General features: G+C 37.4%; 1 non-coding gene across 1 annotated transcript; it reads left to right on the top strand.

Annotated features, from left to right (window-relative positions):
* The first annotated feature begins 905 nt into the window (after positions 1–905).
* On the top strand, positions 906–1012 carry LOC131250393 (small nucleolar RNA R71). Its single transcript, XR_009173318.1, has one exon. It is a non-coding gene; the product is annotated as a small nucleolar RNA R71 (small nucleolar RNA).
* The last annotated feature ends 7256 nt before the right edge of the window (positions 1013–8268 follow it).

Here is an 8268-nt window from a genome sequence, read left to right as displayed (position 1 = left end):
GAATTTTCGGTTCTAACTCTTGTGGAGTGTTACTAGGTCTATCCGTTTCATCCACTTTCGGGTCCTTAGACTTTTCAACCCTTATCGGAATAGATTTGTAAATTATTTTCCCACTCCCAAGAGTAGTGATAGACTTAACTTGCTCCATTTGATTTAAAGAGCTTGGATCACTTATGTTATATTGCGGTTTAGGATTGGGGAAAGGTTATGCTAGAAGAATCCCTTTTTCCCCAATTGAATTTTTTGTCTCACGCCCTTATATGGCCTTTGAAAGGTCTTGAAGGGTTTGCAATATACTCTGAGTGATAAGTTCTTATTTTTTAATATGTTTCCATATCGAATCATCTTGAGGTTTCCCTTGACTCAAGAATTAGTTAGGGATTCCTTGAGGAGTAGCAGTTTGTCCATTCCTCCAACTAAAGTTCGGATGATTTCTCCAACTAGGATTGTATGTGTTAGAGATGGGTCCATTGAAAGGTCTTTGGTAGTTATTTACGGCATTCGATTGCTCGTTCAGTGCCTCTTGAAAAGAAGGTATCGTTGAGCAACTTTCAGTTGTATGTATGTTGCAAGCATAAATACCACAAACAACTTCCTTAGCCTTATCCTTCTTAAGTTCCATGGCCTCAACCTTCCTTACGAGACTAGCCACTTTAGCATTTATGTCATCATCCTCTTTCAGCAAGTATATCCCACCTCTCTCCCTTGCTTGAGTAAGCTTAGATGTGGTGCTAGGTTTTAGGGTGATGTCCCATGATTATGCGGTTTCAGCAAGTTTATCAAAGTAATCCCACACCTCATCGACATTCTTGTTCATGAATTCCCCATTGCACATTGTCTCGACGAATTGGCGCATGAAAGATGTCAATCCATCATGGAAGAAAGTTATTATACACCACATTTCAAACCTATGTTGTGGGCATGAACTGACGAGATCCTTGAATCACTCCCAACATTGGAAGAATGTTTCATCTTCCTTTTGGGCGATGTTCATGATCGACTTCCTAACGGTGTTCATCTTATGGTATGGAAAGAATTTTTTATGAACTCCTTCATCATGTCATTCCATGTGCCAATATATCGCTGACGTAGTGAGTGCAACCATGTCTTAACTTTCTCTTTCAAGGAGAAAAGAAAGAGTTTCAACCTAACCGTGTCCTTAGACACGTTAGCAAAGTATAAAGTGGCTATAACCTTGTTGAATTTTTGCAAGTGCAGGTATGGACTTTTAGATTCAAGTCCAAGGAACTTTGGAAGAAGTTGGATCACTCCGGGTTTGATATCCATGTTTCCTGTGTTTTCTGGAAAAACCATATAAGAAGGGGTGCTCACCCCCGCCGATTGTAAGTATCTCATAAAGTACGAGGCGGGGTGTATGGTGCACCTCATTCTCATCCCGGACTTCCGCAACTCGTGGTTGCAGCTGATTCACCAGTTGATTTGTAGCCATAACCTCAATTAACTCTGAAGATCTTGAGTGGTGTCCAATCCTGCGATGGATAGATAACCCCTCAACTAATCCTCCTTCATTCAAAAGATGTCGAGTGTTGTCACAGACCCACTTGGGCATGAAACACTATCAGCCCTCAATTTCAGATTTAAACCTAAAAAAGGCAAGAGGGAATAAGAATTCTGGAAAATGAAAGGAAGAGAATTAGAAAGAAGTTACCAAATTGGAAGTTTCTAATTTAAGATCCTGCAAAACAAAACAAAAGAAATTAGTTTCTAAAAACAGAATTTCTAAAATTAGAAAGTTTATAAAAATAAATAAATAGAAAGATGAGTTAGTTTTTAAAAACAATTAGGAAAGTTCATAAACCTAGAATTAGAAAGTAGTTTCTAAAAATAAGAAAGGAAAGTTTCTAAACCTAGAATTAGAAGGTAAGTTAGTTTCTAAAATAATTCAGAAAAACTTAATCCTAAAAATAGAAGATAGAAAAACCCTAATCTTAAACTAATTCCAAAACTAGCTAATCTCAGAAAAAACAACCGTTAGTCCCCGACAACGACGCCAAAAACTTGTTCATAACCCGAAGTGTAGGGTCGTAATGTAGTAATAATCTCGGTGAGACCGAGGTCAAATCCACAAGGACTAATCTTGTGTGTATTCTAAAAATAACTAGAACTAGAACTAGAAGAAGATGTGAATCTAAATTTGAATTAATTGAGGGAGTAGTTGTGTTTAAAGTGATTAAAATTAACAAGTTCAAAGGTGATAACTAGGGTTTCCAAGGATCCACTTGTAGAGATCAGGGATCCCTCTTACTTGATTCAAGTCACACGATTGGAATTGAGTCCTATCTTATCCAATTGGAAGATACAATTAAGATCAATTTAGACTTTCCTTGACCTAAGAATTGTGATAATTAGAAGAGATTCCATAACCAAACCATGACCATGAGATGATGGCCAACAACAGGATTTACCAATCGCACAATCTCAAAATCAGGAAAAGAAGAGACTCAAAGGTATTTCAAATCTATTGTAATTTGAGTCACAATAAATCATTAAGAACTGAAAGTATTCCTTTAAAATTAAACTAGAATTAAAGAAGATTCAACACAAATATGAATCAAAGTAATAGAAACATCCCATCACGCTATAAGCTTCACCTCTTAACCCTAACTAAGAGGTTTAGCCAACCAGAGATATGATTGAACTAAATTCTCTTAAGAAAAGCATAAAAACGACTAAGGAAGAGGAAGAAAAACTCTTGGTGACAACTTTTCTATGCTTTTTCTCCACTCCTCAAACCCTAGAAGATGCCTAGGAACATCATAGGGACCCCTATTTATAGTTTTGCAACACCTACTTTCGCACCGACTTGGAAAAATTCAGAAACCACTAGTCGAGGACAACCTTCGACTGGTCGAGGATGATGAGAATTTAGAGAATTTTATCGCTGAAGTTTGAGTTGAGGAATCTTCGACTAGTAGAGCAGGAGCCTTTGACTGGTCGAATGATGGCTTAGACTAGTTAAAAGAGGCAAATTTTTAGGGTTCCTTTTCTTCACTTCAAGTCTTCAATGTTTTTCATTCCTCACTTGGTTTTCTTAGATCTTTGGCATGTGAATTTTTCATTCTTGGTCTCATAAGATCCATCCTTGGCTTTGGTGATTCTTGAGTGTTAAACCCATGCTTTTAACATCCTTTTCAATCCAAGCTCTTAAATTAACCTTGCAACACAAACATGATTAAAATAGAATATTAAGCACTATCATGTTCATAAAACCAAGTAATAAATGGAGGATAATATATAACATTTGACCCTCAACAGCTCTTGCTCTCTCTTTCTATTTCTTGGTTTTGGGGACGGGTTTCCCTAACAGGCAACCTTTATAGAGTGCATTAATCCCCCTCTTAGGGGTTTCAAATGCAACTAATCCCTAAGATTAATTACGCTTTAACAGTTTCAAACCGGGGAAGTTTTAAATGGTATCTCTTATTCTGATTGCATGGATGCAATCCACTTATACAGATGAACTTCTTAGGCCCTCGGTCCCATAATGGACAACTCATATCACCAAATGGGCCACGTTTCAAGCAAGTGGATTTTTCAAATGGACGGAGAAGATGAGAGGGTCTCCCATGACGATTCTTCTTTTATAGAATAATTTATTGATCTATACCTTCTGGATGGACCGAATGGGTCCATAGACCACTGTAGGGCCCACTATTTGCGGCCGCAACCTTATGCACTAATGACAGGCCTCGACATTTTCGGCCGTAGCAATTTCTCGTGCGAGGATGAGTTTCTCGCGTAACCTTTCATTCCATCGGATAGGAACGTTGTCTGCCCTAAGACGGACTCTCCTGATGCATCCAGTGGTCCTTCTAGAAGCTGAGGGTCGGTCGAGATGTTGCCAGCATCGGAAATGGAAAGATTCTCTCCACACGTGCTTAACCTTGCTAGAGAAGCCCGACTTCGAAGGGTTGAGATCTTTTTAGACGAACGACTAGGATTTTGGGTGAAAAGATCTTTTGGATCTTCCAGCTAACGTGTCAAAAGAAACGAAATTCCGTTTAAGGGAAAAACAGCCACACACATGCTCCACTTGCGCCCAAGATAGTGCGCATGCATGCAAGTATTAGCGCGTGAGGTTGGCGAAGTATTGGCTGAATCCACTACTTGAATCAGATGGTCGGTTCGGATCTCTTACATGATCGCTAAGGTGGGCTAGAATTTCAAATCGATGGACCGTCCGTCTGCTGGCGGGAAAGAAAGGAAGAAGGAGAGCTTCTACTTTGGGTTCGGGTCAAACCCGATTTGACCGGATTCCGGTCCCGTGAACCGTGGCTGTGTACACGTACCCTAAATGTGGGGCCCACATTGATGCTTTGATAAATCCACTCCAACCATTTGCTTCTTTGACGTAAATGGGACTATGAGAAGAATGAGATTGATCTAAAACTCAGTTGGCCCATACTAAGAGGATTTGTTAGTCGAGTTTATTACGACCAATCATTCACGGTATCAGGGGTCTATTGTGGGGTCCCTGAGGATCATTTGGATGATCCAGACTATTCATTCAACTGGTCAGGTCTTCCTACGCCTTAGGCGTGAAAATTTAGCGAATCCATTATCTAACTAGGTTGTTTATAATGAGGTTTGTTTTAAGTGACAATTATAAACAATCTGATGATCGGGTAGCTTCCGAATCTGATCTTATTGGTTCTACGATTTTTCTAAGTTATTCAAATTATACTTTAACGGTTGATTTGATAGCTAGGTAATCTCAGTCCTTGAATGGGCCACAAAATGTGGATTTAAGATTTTATCCGCCAATCCCAAAGAGTCACGTGCCTAAAATTGTTATGTGGGCCACACCACATGAACATTAAATTACTAAATCTTGGTCTCCTGATATTCAAACAATCGGGTGGTTGGATTGATTTGTATTTAGTTATCAATAACTCTAGGGATCCGAAAGAATGTTTAAGTGTATTCTGGGAGTTAAATATGAACCTATATAATTTGATTTGTGTTTTCGAATGATGGACTGGACTACGGAACGTTGTAAACCTGATGAACGGTGGACCAAATGATTTAATGGTCCATCTTGAAAATCAATGAATGGATGGTTAGAGATTACTCCCAATGGTCCGACTTAGGCTAGAATAAAGATAAATATTGAAATAAGCTAGGTTTGTACTTATACTACGTTCGGTTACATGGTAACACCTGAGTACTGGAAAGTACGGGGTATTACATATTTAGTCGATCCTTTCATATCCATTCATGCCTTATCATAATTCTGATTTTCGACCAAGTCAAGCCCATAATGAAGCTCAGTCATATTGACCAATATCCATTCTTCTCCTTTTGTCTTGGTATTGTCAGGCTCGATCAGGTTAGCGGGTACTTCATTTGAGATTTGTCCCATACAATGGCTAACTATCATCTCTTTACTGCCTCCTTCCTTTGCCAATGTCGTTTTTGAGTACGAGTCATCCATTTTGGTACTACCAGGAATTTCAAATGACTGAGCCTTTTTCACTCCTTAGACAAGCTAAGGTTTAACCATGCTTTTCCCTTGGACAAGCCTAGGGTGATTGCTGGAGTGTTTGTGTAACACCCTAAGCTTTTCAATACCCGAGCATTGAAAATTCTCGAGTGTTACCATAAAATTTAATCTAGTATGGACATGTGCATATCACCAATTTAGCCTATCCTAACCTTTCATCTATTTTCTAACCTGAATTTAACTGTTGGGAATAATCTTCATTCATAAATCAAGTCATCCGACTGTTGATTTTTAGGACAAGATCATTATATATCCAAGTATTCTTAGTTATTCATCATAACTAACTGTTTAATCAACTATTCACTACTAGGTAAATGTTTAAACTGTCCACTTTGAGTTTGGACCACCATAGTAAACTAACTACCTGATCTTTACATTCGATCATACACGTATCAAATTGAGATGCTAATTAATTTGTCTTGATCACCACCTATGAATATGCTTAACCCATCATCAGGACTACAATTTGAGGAACTAACACATTTAAATAAGTCACTTAAATCTAACAGTATACATTCTCTACCTCTTGATCACTCCAAAAACCTACTTGTGTTCATCCGTTTACAAAATCAACCGTACAATTACCTACATACATGATCAGAGTACTAATCATCAAGTTTTTCTATTTTCAACATGTCATCTAACCATCCATCATATTTGGATTTACCAAATGGGCCGCCTGAATATTAGAATGAATTGCTTAGTTCAACGATCGTAAGGTATATGCCACAACTACCAGCTGACTTCTTTATTAGATATATAGAAGCGATGATTTAGACCTCGAGGCAGTATAGCTGATTAAAAAGGCATATTGGTCATCTGTAAGCGATTAAGGCTCAAAATGGGGCAATGGAAAGAAAATGAAAAATAAATAATGTATGTTAAATTTTAATGCATTTGGATGGTGTAGTCTAACATTATAGACGATGGAAGTTGGAGAAATAAAAGATGGCAAAATCGTAAATACTTAATGCCATTAACTTATACCCATGAATTCTAGATCACATAGTCCTCATGATCTGTTTCTTATGAAATTTTATACCATACCTATTTATTATAAATTAACCATACACGTCGAATTTTAGCCTTCAAATCATGTAAAAGTGGCCCAAATGACAAATCAGCCCCTTAATTATTGATTTTAGTGTCCATCGAGTGAAGAAAGGTCATTGGTAGTCATGGTAGGATATTTCATTTCCAATGAACGACTTGGATTTTCCATCATATAAACTAAGTGTGAAATATGAGAACTCCATCTTAGTAGGCTTTTACTTAGTAGCGAAGTTATCCGTTTTAGGCCTACTAACTCTTCATAAATGTAGAGCTTCTGATTGACCCACATTACACCGTCAATTACAACTTAAATTTGGACCACACTTTGGCTTCATTTGACTATGATATCATACAAAATTTAGACCCCGATCTATGGTCCTACACCGTTGAATGATGACCACCTTGACTCCAATTCCTTCTTTTTGTTGCAAAAGGTGAAATTTCATATTTAGGTCTTTTTCACTATCAATCAACCACCAACTTTTGTTCAACTCTTTGTCTATCCTGACTACACATTTCTCTCAAAATTGGCCCCTGATCATTAAGTGTGGACCATTGATTGAGATCAAGTTGTTTTAGCACCTGTTCAGAGAACTTTCAAGATAGGCAAATCTAAATTTCGAATCACCAAGAAAATCATATACCCCAGTACTATTCAATGACCTTGACACATTGGATGAATTAAATTTAAAGAAATATTGTCAGAAAATGCCAAATTGGAGAAACTAAATCCAAGTGGGATGTGAAACACACCTCCTTTCACACGCCCACTCCTTTATAAAAGGGGTATGTGTCCCTTCTCCACTTAGACGCCCAATCTCCGAATGCCCAATGAAGAGAGAGAGAGAGAGAGAGAGAGAGATAGAGAGAGAGAGAAGCCTACATGCCCTTCATCCTCTTCCTTCTCCACACGTGTAGTATCTCCCTCTTACTCAAACGTTGTTGTGATTCATGTAGAAGCTTTCCTATATTAAAATCTACCAAGGGTTTAGATATAAGGCTAAGGTGATGGATTCCTTTAAGCTTACACTAATTTGAGTTGATATAATTTATCTTATTTTTACATACTTTCATATTTCTGTGATTTTTCTTGCAATTAATTGATAGACCATTATGAATTATTTATCATTTTGGGAATTATGATTAACGTATGATTTTAACTATGCATGATTTTTATGAATTTATGTGGGGCGATGGATAGAAGCCTTATTGTTGAGGGTCAAATATTACATATTATATCCCCCATTTATTACTTGGTTTTATGAACATGATAATTCTTAATGTTCTGTTTTAATCATGTTTGTGTTGTAAGGTGAAATTAAGAGCTTAGATTGAAAAGGATGCTAAAAGCATGGATTTAATGCTTAAGAATCACCAAAGCAAATGTTGGATCTTAAAAGACCAAAAATGAAGAATTCACATGCCAAAGATCCAAGAAAACTAAGTGAGGAATGCAGAGAATTGAAGACTTGAAATGAAGAAAAGGAACCCTAAAAATCTACATCCTTCAACTATCTAAGCCAATCTTTGACAAGTCGAAGATTCCTCGACTTGAACTCCGGCGACAAAATGTAACACCTCGAGTTTTCGGAAACCGAGTATATGACTCGTTCTCCAAAATCCCGAGTGTTAACCTTTAAAGATATTAAATTCAGGTTTTTTTTTTTCTTTTCTTTTTCTTTTAGAGTTAG

The sequence above is a fragment of the Magnolia sinica genome, chromosome 6 (assembly GCF_029962835.1).
Source record: "Magnolia sinica isolate HGM2019 chromosome 6, MsV1, whole genome shotgun sequence".
Classification (NCBI taxonomy): Eukaryota; Viridiplantae; Streptophyta; class Magnoliopsida; order Magnoliales; family Magnoliaceae; genus Magnolia; species Magnolia sinica.
Note: the sequence above shows the minus strand (reverse complement) of the source record. Positions and strands in the feature narration are given on the sequence as shown.